This window comes from Triticum aestivum, chromosome 7B (assembly GCF_018294505.1).
Source record: "Triticum aestivum cultivar Chinese Spring chromosome 7B, IWGSC CS RefSeq v2.1, whole genome shotgun sequence".
NCBI lineage: Eukaryota > Viridiplantae > Streptophyta > Magnoliopsida > Poales > Poaceae > Triticum > Triticum aestivum.
Window position 1 is genome coordinate 335,570,299 of NC_057813.1, and position 11,650 is coordinate 335,581,948.

An 11,650-nucleotide genomic window follows, 5' to 3' on the forward strand; every position below is an offset into this window, starting at 1 on the left:
GCGTATAAGCAATTGTTCAGATGTGAATTGGGTTTGTTACTGTTCACATACTTAGGTATACCCATCCATCATTGTAAGCTGACTAACAAGGAGTGGAAGTGCATCGAGGATCGTTTTCAGAAGAAACTGAGCTGTTGGAAAGGGAAGCTCATGTCATATGGAGGGCGAATAATTTTGATTAATTCGGTCCTCACCAGTATGCCTATGTTTCTCCTATCCTTTTTTTAGGTCCCGGTGGGGGTCAGGAAGAGGTTAGACTTTTATTGATCTCGATTCTTTTGGCAGAATAATGAGCTTAAACGAAAGTATAGGCTTGCAAAATGGGACATCATCTGTAGGCCGAAGGACCAACGGGGTCTAGGCATTGAAAATCTGGATGTCAAGAACAGATGTCTCCTTAGCAAGTGGCTATTCAAACTTTCGTCCGAGACGGAGGCTACTTGGGCTCAGATTTTGCAAAATAAGTATTTTCAGTCCAAAACCTTGGCACAGGTGACAGTGAGACCGACTGACTCACCATTTTGGAAAGGGTTGATGAGAGTCAAGCCACTCTTTTTCAACAGGACAAGGTTCTTAGTCGGAAATGGAGCTAATACGAGGTTCTGGGAGGATACGTGGCTTGGGGAGACGCCCCTTGCACTTCAATATCCTACTCTGTACAACGTTGTTCAACATCGAGAAGCTTACGTTGCAAACCTTTTACAATTTACTCCCCTCAATATTAGTTTTCGGAGGATGCTAGTTGGAAATCATTGGGAGGCCTGGCTTCATCTTGTAAGACGGTTGATGGATGTCCAATTGTCTCAGCAGCCAGATCATTTGTATTGGAAACTGACTAAGGACGGCGTGTTCTCGGTCAAATCCATGTATCTGGATATCATAAACTCTAGTGTCATTTCCTCCTTGAAGCACGTTTGGAAAGTAAAGGTACCTTTGCGAATCAAAGTGTTTATGTGGTTCGTGCATAAACAAGTTATTTTGACAAAGTATAATCTGGCAAAACGTAAGTGGGTGGTTCTGCTAGGTGTAGTTTTTGTGACCATAACGAAACTATCAAACACCTCTTTCTAGATTGTCCGCTGGCTAAGATTTTTTGGCGTTCGATTCATATTGCTTTTAATATTAATCCGCCAACTTCCATCAACATGTTATTTGGAACGTGGCTTGATGGGGTTGACTCAGATATAGCGAGGCATATTCGTGTTGGAGTTTGTGCCTTATTATGGGTAGTCTGGAACTGCAGAAATGATTTGGTTTTTAACAGATCAACGAACATTCACTTTTTGCAGGTTATCTTCAGGGCCACAATATTGATCCGTATGTGGTCGCTACTCACTCCGACGGAGGCCAGGGGCATTTGGCTACTGCGTCTACCCGATGGGAGATGGTAGCTAGGGATATTTTTAACCGGTTTGGATGGTGGTCATGTAATAGGATAGGCATGTAGTGCTCCTATTTTATTTGCCAGCCGGTTATGGCTTTCGATTTGGCTCGTATGAGCGTTTGTTTATTTTCTTACTTCGAGACTTGGAGACTTTGTTGGTGGATTTTTATTGATAATATGAGCTGTATGCATCTTTCTGATGCAGAGGCTGGAATAAAATCTCTTTTCCAAAAAAATACGTGCCTATGCACGAAGAGCAATACATCGTGCAATTCACATAATCTACATGGTATCAATTTTTTAGGTTTCGTTCGCGCTTCCGCCACCGCCGCCGCCGCTGCGCGTCTCCTCCGCGCCGGCCGCCACCGCCGCCACCCAGCCGCGCGCGTCGCTAGCTCCCGATCCATCGCAACGCCGCCAGATCCAAACTCCTAGCCACACACATCGCCTTGTCGCTGGCTAGCTAGCCTATCGATCCCAATCCAAAGCAACGCAGCCAGCTGCAACTCCCAGCGACGCACGTTGCCTTGTCGCTAGCTAGCTAGCCTATCGATCCTGATCCAAAGCAACGCCGCCAGCTCCAAACTCCCAGTCGCGCTGCATCGCCCGCGTGATCGCCTCGCCAGCCCTGTCAGCTGTTCGCCTCGCATCGCCCGCGTGATCGCGTCGTCAGCCCCGTCAGCCGTTTGCCTCGCATCGCCAGCCACTCGGCCGATGGCCCGCTTCGCTCGCTCGCACCGCGTCGCCGAAGCCGTCTGCTGCTGTCGCCATGTCGTCGTCCATCACCTCCTCCACGCCCACCAACTTCAACCCGTTCGCCGACGCCAACCCTCCTGACATGAACGATATCCGCAACCTAAACATCTTCGAGCGGGTGCCGGCTCGCCTCTCCCAAGTGGACTCCTCCTACTACACGTGGAAGACATATTTTTCCCTCGTGTTCCGGGAGTATCACCTTATCGGCCACGTGAACGGGACCGTCGACTCCAGCCTCATCCCCGAGTTTCATGACTGGTCCACCATCAACACCACGATCATCCGCTGGTTCTTCCTCACCATCTCGCTGGACCCAGTGGCGGTGCCAGGATCAAAACGTTGTGATGTCAAGCTTTCCTAATGAATTTTTTTGTACCCGCAAAAAATGGTTTTTTTTACATAAGTTTGTATCCCTTTATTTATCCCCTTGATGTTACACTATGAGCCAATGAAAACATAATACTTCATTACTTATATAAATATTAATGGCAGCAATCCTTTGTGATCATACATACTTTGATCATATATGCATAACATATTGAAATAAATTTCATAGGAAGAGAAAAAACATATAATAACAATACTAAAAGCGAAAAGTCAATTCTGCACCCGAGCTCATATGCACCCGCATGAACAGTAAAATCGAAAAAAATCAAAAAAATCAAAAAATTCCAGTTTTTTTTAGAGAAACATTGACAAAAGTTCTAAGTGCCTGGAAAAATTCATCATGAAATTACATTCCTATAAGGCGTGCCAAAAAAAACAAATTTATTGCTTCAAAATGCGTTTGAAAGTAGCTTTTTCAGAGTACTATTTTTGTTTTTTTTTGCCACGCCTTCTAGGAATGTGATTTCCTGATGAATTTTTGTAGGCACTTAGAACTTTTGTCAATGTTTCTCTAAAAAAAATTGAAATTTTTTGAATTTTTTTTGAATTTTTTTCGATTTTACTGTTCATGCGGGAGCATATGAGCTCGGGTGCAGATTAGCCACGTCCTACTAAAAGACATAACCTACGAATAGAAGAGGAAGGGCAGATGGCCTCGTTCTAGCTTTGGACTCGATGACCAATACAACAATATTGATCAATTGATGCCCGACGGACCATTAACGATCCGTCAGTCGCAGCTCACTGGGCGCCGGAGGTGGCCAGGCCATGCCTCACGGCTCACATCCAGACCGAAGATCACAGGTGGAGGACAGAAGTTGCTCGCGGCTCACCAGACGGCCGGAGGTGGCCCTGCCTCACTCCTCATGCCCTGGCCAAAGATCGCAGGCGAAGGACAGGATGACGTTGTGGTGGAGGGGAAAACAAGTTGAACTGGCGAGCAAAAAGTTGGGAAGGCAGAGAAGTCGAAGGAGAAAATCAAGAGATTTCTTCAATGCATTATGATCAGGAAAGCTATTTAGGACTTCCTATTCTTGTACGACCTAGCCCATTGTTACACGAATCAGATGATACATGGGCCTGTAGTCAAATTTCAACAGTTTTTTAGCCAGAGGCGTGCTGTACATAGACCTGTGGTTAATTTGTTACGAAATTCCTGTGTAGTCAAATGACTACACAGGCTTAACATGGCTTCGCCACTGGCCGGACCTCTTTCAGACGGTCGTGCAGGACGGTGACGATGCCTGCGCCGTGCGGACCATGCTAAACAGGCTCTTCACTGACAACCAGCTCTAGCGTCGTGTTTTTTTGCAGCAAGAGTTTTTTGGGTGTCACCAGGATAACACCTTCGTCGACGACTATTGTCGCCGCCTGAAGACTCTCCCTGACGAGCTCCGCGATATTGGCGCGAGGATCGATGATGACCTCCTCCTCGGCACGCTCACCGCCCGGCTCAACGAGGACTTCGGCAACGCCGCGGTGAACCTCAGCCTCATCCCCAACCCATCCTTTGCCAAGTTCGTTGCGTACCTCCACCTGGAGGAGCGGCGGATGAAGCAGGTGAAGGCACGGGCCATCCACATCGCCATTGCCGCCGACACCACCCGCGGAGGGCCCTTGGCGCCTCCAGCCGCCCCGGCCGCGCCCCCGCGCCATCCAGCGTCCTTCCCGGCGCCTCAGCAGGCGGGGCTGCTTCCGCTGCCCAATTGACCGCCCGCCCCTCCCGCCCCTCCAGCGAACGGCGCCGCGGGGCGGCCGCGGCGGTCAGCAGCAGCAGTCGCAGGGGGTCGGCCAGCCCCGTCAGCAGCAGCAGCAGCAGCAGCAGTTCCAGGTGCCCCCTCTGTGGGCCTCCGGCTATAACCCATGGACAGGTGTTGTTCATGCCTACACCATGCCGGTTCCATGGGCTCCTGCACCGACCCTTCCCGTGCCGCGCCCGCGAATGCATCAGGCATACTACACGGCTTCACAGCCGTACGGAGGATACCCACCGCCGCAGCTGAGCGGCGCCTACGGTCTCCCTGCGACCCCACCGCCGTCCTCGCCGGCGCTGCAGCCCGTGCCTTGGGATCCGGCGCTCCTCGCCGCGCTGCACACCGTGCCTACGCCGAACAACTACATTCGATGTAGTGATTGGTACAAGGACACCGGGGCTACGGCTCACATGTTTGCTCGTCCTGGTAATCTTGCCTCCTTCGCTCCCATCACCACCGACCACCACATAATTGTCGGCGACGGCTCCACACTCCCTATTACACATGTCGGGCACACTTCTTTTTCTTCTAATTCCATGTCTATTACTCTGTCTAACATACTTGTGTCACCTCATCTTATTAAGAACCTTGTTTCCGTTCCTTGTTTAACTCGTGAAAAACCTGTTACTGTTGAATTTGACGAGCTTGGTTTTTGTGTCAAGGACGCTCGAACCAGGATGGTACTTCACCGATGTGACAGCCTCGACGAGCTCTATCCGGTGCTTTCTTCGTCCTCCTCCACCACCGCACCGGTTGCTCTCTCCGCCGGCATCGATCTCTAGCACGCTCGTTTGGGTCATCTCAACCCCGTCACACTTCGTCATATACTTAGGATTTTCAGTTTCAGTTGTAATAAGATAGAGGATCACAACTGCCATGCCTGTCGTGTCAGCAAACATGTTCCCCTCCCGTTTAATAACTCCACCACCATAGCTTCTTTTCCTTTGTAGTTGATTCATAGCGATGTGTGGACCTCTCTGTTTCCTAGTAACTCAGGCTACTTATATTATCTGGTTATCCTTGATGATTATTCTCACTATATGTGGATGTTTCCTTTACGACGAAAGTCGGATGCACTCTCTACTTTGACGGCTTTTTACTCCTATGTCAGCATGCAGTTTGGGCGTCCCATCCTTGCTCTTCAGACTGACGATGGAAAAGAGTTCGACAACCTTGCTTTTCGCACCTTTCTGTCACACCACGGCATAGTTTTTTGTCTCACATGCCTGTATACTTCACAGCAGAACAGTTGAGCCAAACGCGTCCTTCGCACTCTGAATGACTACGTTCGCACGCTCCTGTTCCATGCTAATGTGCCGCCTCGTTTCTGGCCGGGCGCACTCGCTACTGCATCACTTCTCCTTAACCTTCGCCCTTGCCGTCCACAGTGGAATTATGCACCACGACATCTTCTCTTCGGTACGCCCCCATCTTGTGATGGCTTGCGTATTTTCGGGTGCCTTTGCTATCCTAGCACTGCCAACTCTACTCCTCACAAACTCGCACCTCGTTCTGTCACTTGCATCTTCATCGGCTACCCCTCCAACTCCAAGGGATATCGGTGGTACGATCCCGCCTCCCACCGTGTGTTCACTTCCCGGCATGTTTACTTTGATGAGCATGTGTTTCTGTTTTAGCACGTACCCCCGGCTGCTCCTCCCGCCACCAGTGACATGGGCTCCTCGATGCCTCTCCCAAGGCGCTATCGCGCCTCTCTTGGCCCGCCCCTGTCTTTGAGGCGTGCCCCCGCATGCGGTGCCTCCTACTGCCATGGCGCTGGCGCCCCCGGTGCCCCTGACGTTGGCGCCTGTGGCCCCCTCGGCGCCCCCGGCCCTCTCGGCGGCTGTGCCCGCGGCCCCGCTGGCGGCCCCGGTGCCTGTGGCCGGTCTGGTCACCCACGCCTGTACGGGCGTTTTTCACCCGAGCTCGCGCTATGCCTCGGATGACTACGTCCATGCGGCGTCCACCTCTGAGTCGTCGCCGTTGCCGTCCTTCGTTCGAGCCGCTCTTTGTGACCCGCTCTGGATGGCTGCGATGCAAGAGGAGTTTGACACCCTATTGCGCAGCCGGACGTGGCAGCTTGTTCCCCACACTACTAGGAAAAGGGCTATAGATGGAATTGACACTAATAGCGCACCAGACATGTGGTGCGCCATTAGTATATACTAATGGTGCACCACCTTCTGATGCGCCATTAGTGTTGAAACTATTAATGGCGCACCCTGCCCACGGTGCGCCATTAGTACCAATTTTTTTTTGAACTAGTGCGCCTGTCCAAACATACTAATGGCGCATCCACTGGTGGTGCGCCATTACTAGTTGTAACTAGTAATGGCGCACCAGCCAGAAGGTGCGCCACTAATGTTATTTTTTTATTATTGTTTTTATTCCTTTTTTTGCAAAAGTACTAATGGCGCACTCGCACGCGGTGCGCCATTACTAGTTCAAACTAGTAATGGCGCACCGTGGCACAGTGCGCCATTAGTGTGTTTTTTCTTGCAAAACTACTAATGGCGCACCACCAGGGGGTGCGCCATTAGTAACCTGGATTACTAATGGCGCATTTGTTGCTGGTGCGCCATTATTAAGTGGGCAGCAACAAGATATTTTGGACAGCCTCTCCTCCCACACTCACTTTCTCCCCACTTCATTCTCTCCACCGCCTCCTCCTTGTCTCGGGTGCCTCCTCTTTTTCACCTTATTTCCACCATAGATTCATTCAAATTAAGTGGTTAAGTTACCTTGTTTTGCTAGGTAAGTAAGGGGGGAAGCTATATTTATGTTGTTCTCCCTACAACAATGTGCACATGCACTTTTTATGGCCTAGCTAGATCTATGTATGTTCGTGGTGTTGCATATGTTTGTGGTGTTGCATATGTGTTTGTGTTTGGAGGTGTACCGGTATTTGAAATGCGATAGTTGCCAATATTTTGCCGGAATGTTGATTCATTTCCGTTTCGGCGAGAATTTTGGCATTAAGCATTCTTTTTGGTCCTATTTTTAGGGAAAGTCATGCCAAATTTTTTCTTGGTTCTAAAATATCGTTTTGCTCTACCCCGCAGGCGACCATGGTCCGCACGATGACCGAAGGCATCGTGAATAGGTTTTTGAGGTCCGCGAAGGCCGAGATGCTTCAAAAGAACGAGACGGAGATAAGATGTCCGTGTCGAAGATGCAAGCTGAATAGCCTTATTGCGGACCCGGATTCCGGGCAGGTGCGGGACCACCTGCTCTTGCGTGGTTTCATGGATGGCTATCGGTGGCAAAGTGATGAAGATGACTACGAAGTCGTCCATGGGGGCCGGGCAAGAAATGAGGAAGGGCAGCAAGACAACCACCGCGGCTCGGGGGGGCGAGAAGACGAAGAATCCCCAGGAGATGATCACGACGGTGATGCTGTACACAATCATCATGTAGAAGATGAAGGACATGATGATGATGCCGGCGGAGCAGACGACGCTGGACCATCGATGGGCTGGGTGCAGGACCCTCATATTCAAGAGCTGCTTCTCAAGCAGACGGATAACGCAAGAGCTGCCGCCCGAGAGAAAGCCAAGATGGATCAACTTGAGTTAGACGCGGTTACTCCATTGTATGAAGGATGCAGGCCCGAGGATACCCGCCTGAAAGTAACGCTCATGGCTCTGGAGATGAAGGTAAAACACAAAATGACCGACGCATGCTTCGACGAGAACATGTCATTCTGGCACGAACGTCTTCCCAAGGGGAACAAGTGCCCGACCAGTTTGGAGGAGGCGAAGAAATCGTGTGTCCTCTGGATTTACCGCACGTGAAATACCATGTGTGCATGAACAATTGCATCATTTATCGGGACGAGCACGCGGAGTCTACAATATGTCCGGTGTGCGGTGTCACTCGATACAAGAAGAGGAAGAAAGCTCCTCGAAAAGTGGTGTGGTACTTTCCGATCACTCCTCGTCTGCAGCGGTATTTCGCGGATCCTAAGGTAGCAAAGCTCCTGCGTTGGCACGTGGATAGGGAGGAGAAGAAGCAAGAAGATGACGCAAATGATCCGGAGATAGATAAAAAAGACAAGATGCTGAGTCACCCTAAGGATGCGAGCCAGTGGCAAGTGTTGAACTTCGAATACCCAGAATTTGGGAACGATCCAAGGAACATCGTGCTGGGCGCGAGCACCGATGGAGTCAATCCGTTTGGCAGCCAGAGAAGCACACATAGCACCTGGCCTGTGTTTGTGTGGATGTACAACCTTCCCCCCTGGTTGTGCATGAAGAGGAAGTACATTCACATGAGTATGCTAATTGAAGGGCCGAAACAACCAGGGAACGACATCAATCTATATCTGGGGCTGCTGAAAGAGGAGCTTGACATGCTGTGGAAAATGCCAGCCAATACGTGGGACGCCGCAGAGAAAGAATATTTCCCTATGAGAGCCGCACTGCTCACGATGGTGCACGACTATCTCGGTTACGGATATCTTGCGGGGCAGGTAGTCCACGGATTTTCTGGATGCGTAAGGTGCATGGATGACACAACGTATCGCCAGCTAGATAGAGATCCCGGGTCTTCGAAAACAGTGTTCATGGGACATCGAAGGTGGCTTCGCGACGATGACCCGTGGAGGAAACGCAAGGATCTGTTCAATGGTGAAACCGAACCCCGAAAACGCCCGTGTACGAGGAGCGGCGAGGAAATAGACAAGCTGTTGAAAAATTGGAAAGACTGCCCACTGCCGGGAAAGAAGCAAAAGGCGCCAGAGCCGGGAAAGAAGCGAAAGGCGCCAGAGCCGTTGTTGAAGGTATGGAAAACGAGGTCTGTTTTCTGGGACTTGCCGTACTGGAAGATCCACCGTGTGCCTCACAGCCTTGATGTCATGCATATCACGAAGAACGTGTGCGAGAGTCTGCTTGGTACCCTGCTCAACATGCCAGAGAGGACCAAAGATGGGCCGAAAGCAAGGGCAGACTTGAAATCAATGGGCATCAAGCAGGAGCTTCATGCTATATATGATGATGATGATGATGATGATGATGATGATGATGATGATGAGGCGAAGCAGGACACAGAAAGTCGTCGCAAAGGCAAAAAGGCCAAGAAGACCGGAAATGACTACCCTCCCGCGTGCTTCACTCTAAGTCAGGAGGAGATTGAGCAGTTTTTCACCTGCCTCCTAGGAGTAAAACTTCCTTACGGTTACGCGGGGAAGATAAGCAGATACCTAGACCCAGCGAAGCAGAAGTTCAGCGGGATGAAGTCTCACGACTGTCACGTGCTGATGACGCAGATACTTCCAGTTGCAATCCGTGGGATCATGGACGCGCACGTCCGTGAAACGCTATTTGGCCTATGCAACTTCTTCGACGTCATCTCTCAGAAGTCGATTGGCGTGAGGCAACTCAGAAGGCTACAGGAAGAGATCATGGTGATACTATGCGAGCTTGAGATGTACTTCCCGCCCGCATTCTTCGACGTTATGGTGCATCTGCTGGTCCATATAGTGGAGGATATCATCCAACTCGGGCCGACGTTCCTGCACAGCATGATGCCATTCGAAAGGATGAATGGTGTCATCAAAGGATACGTTCGCAACATGTCACGTCCAGAAGGAAGCATAGCCAGGGGCTTTCTGACCGAAGAGTGCATCTCCTACTGCATGAATTATCTAGGCATCGAGAACCCCGTTGGTCTGCCCGTCAACAGGCACCTCGGCAGGCTCGCTGGATGGGGTCACCGTGAGGGTCGCCGCGAAATGCATGTCGACTTCGAGGGTCGACTCGCCGACTTTGAAAGAGCAAACCTAGTCGCGCTACAACACATAGACGTGGTCGATCCTTGGGTGGTAGAGCACAAAACCTTTATTAAGAAGATGTACAATGACCGAGGCCAGCAGAGGACGGACGGAGATATACTCAAAGAGCACAACTCATGTTTCACGCGTTGGTTCAAGCAGAAGCTTCTGTCGTACCCTTTACATGAGGATTCTTCCGCGGAAGAACAACTCATATTCGCCTTGTCACAGGGCGCCGAGCACAACCTGATGACCTATGAGGCGTACGATATCAACGGCTACACATTCTACACCGAGGCCAAGGACATGAAGAGCGATGGTTATCAGAACTCCGGGGTAACGATGGAATCCTACACCGGTAACGACAAGGACAGATACTACGGAAGGATCGAGGAGATCTGGGAGCTGAGCTACGCTGGAGAGAAGGTCCCGATGTTCCGTGTCAGATGGGCCAAGAACGTCATAAAAGAAGACCGGTATTTCACCACCATGGTTATACCCGAAGCCAAATCCAAGACCGCGGGCGCAAACGTCACCGTGAAAAATGAGCCATGGGTACTGGCTTCCCAAGTGGACCAATGCTTCTTCATTACCGACCCGCCAAAGCCCAGTCGTGTTGTCATGAGGAGAGGCAAAAGGAAGATCATCGGAATGGATGGAGTAGCCAATGAGCAAGACTTCGACAAGTACGGCGACCCGAGGATCGAACATGACGACGATGATGAAGTAGCAGCATACACCACAAGAAGAAGCAGGACCACCCTACCTAAAGGACGTCTGTTCCACAGAAGAACTCCGTTTGCGAAAAAGAAGGGCAAGAAGATTGTGAACAGATAGCTAGCTAAGATCGATTGTATTTAAATCGTAGCCTTCATTTCTCGATTGTATTTCATGGGTACTTTTTGAACTATCATGAATATTTTTGAATTTCATGGACACTCGATCTCGATCCCCCTCCATCTCGATCGCTATCCCACCTCGCCAGATCCGGTCCCCCTCGCCGCCGAGCACCCCCCAGTCCACCGGCCGCCGCCGCCGACCCCCCGCACCCTCGATTCCCCTACTCAACCGCCGCCGCCGACCCCCCGCACCCCGCGCACCGTCTTATAAAAAAAATAAGTATCAAACAGCTTTTTAAATGCTACTGTCTTATAAAAAAATATTACTATTATTATTTAAACAAGTTTGAACATATTTAAACACAAATAAGTATCAAACAGCTTTTTAAATGCTAAAAAAAATTGTGGAGCCTGGGAGTCAAACCCAGGACCTCCTGGTGTGAGAACTGGCTGCTGACCAGTCGAGCTAGTAGAGGGGACTTGATGTGGATCAGTTCTGGTGGTACATAACCTGTTGGCTCGAGTTGAAATAAAAAAAATACTAATGGCGCACCACGGTGAGGTGCACCATTAGTATGGATATACTAATGGCGCACCACAGTGAGGTGCGCCATTAGTATTGTGCCCGATACCCCCTTCCCTCTCCCCCTTCGCCCGATCCCCCCTTCCCTCTCCCCCTCGCCAGTTCCCTCTCCCTCTCGATCCACCGCCGCCGCCGCCACTGCCCTGACCCACTGCTCGCCCTCGCCCTCGCCCTCTC